A 1082-nucleotide genomic window follows, 5' to 3' on the forward strand; every position below is an offset into this window, starting at 1 on the left:
GACAAAGACAATCAAAGGTTGCCCTGCCCTATGAGGAAAGACTGAAGGAGTAAGGTCTTATCTCTCCGGAGGACAGAAGGCTCGGGGGGGCCTCATCACAGTGTTCCAGTACTTACAGTGGCTACAAAGAGAGCAGCGGCTCTCTCTTCAGGGACCTACACGGAGATGACGAGGGGCAACAAGAATTTTTTTTACAGTGAGAACAACCAATCCCTGGAACACAGGAACGTGGTAGGGTCCCCATCACAGGAGGTTTTTCAAGATGCGACTGGAGAGGGTGCTGGATAATCACAGAATCATAGAATGATTTGGGTCAGAAGGGACCTTAAAGATCATCTAATTCTAACCCATCTCATCTAGGCTCCCTCCCACGGAGGGCTGGACCGGATGATCTTTCCAGCTCCCTTCCAGCCTGGGTCGTTCAATGTTTCTATGATTCCACACGGACAGGCATGGGCTCCAGGAGACACCTCCAGCATCGCCTCCCTGAAGAAGGAACCCTGAGCAGACCCAACTCCTGTTTGTCACCCCCACCGGCCCACAGGAGCCGGCACACCAGCTCCCCGTGGCGGGGGCTGAGGGCGAGGCCTGCGCTAACGCCTGCCTCAGGAGGCGCCTTGGCTGAGGCCTCACGGCCCCCCGACGGCTCGGCGACCTCCGCCGCTCACAGATGTCAGGCGGGACACGGATCTCCGCGCCTCGCCGGCGGCGCCGGGAAGGAGACAAAGGCGGCGGGGCCTGGGGGACGGCGGTGGCCGGGGAAGGGGCTGCGGGCGGGGGCGGAGGGGTGGGTGGCCGGGCCGGGCCCTCAGCGGCCCTTGGCATGGCCTCCCGCGAGCACGCGCCCGCGCCGGCCCTTCCACCGCCCCCCCCCTTCCCCCGCCCCTATCCGCGAGCCCGCAGACCTCGGCGCGCGAGAGAGGGGGCGGTGCCGAGGCGGCCTCGCGGCGCCGTGACGGGCGCACTCCCCGCCCAATCGCCGCGCCGGCGGCGCCCGATAGGCACGGCTGCCGGCCCATCGCCGCGCCGCCTTCGGCCCCTCCCCGAGCCGCAGCCAATCGCGGCGCCGGTGGCCGGCGGGG

This window comes from Larus michahellis, chromosome 3 (assembly GCF_964199755.1).
Source record: "Larus michahellis chromosome 3, bLarMic1.1, whole genome shotgun sequence".
Lineage (NCBI taxonomy): Eukaryota > Metazoa > Chordata > Aves > Charadriiformes > Laridae > Larus > Larus michahellis.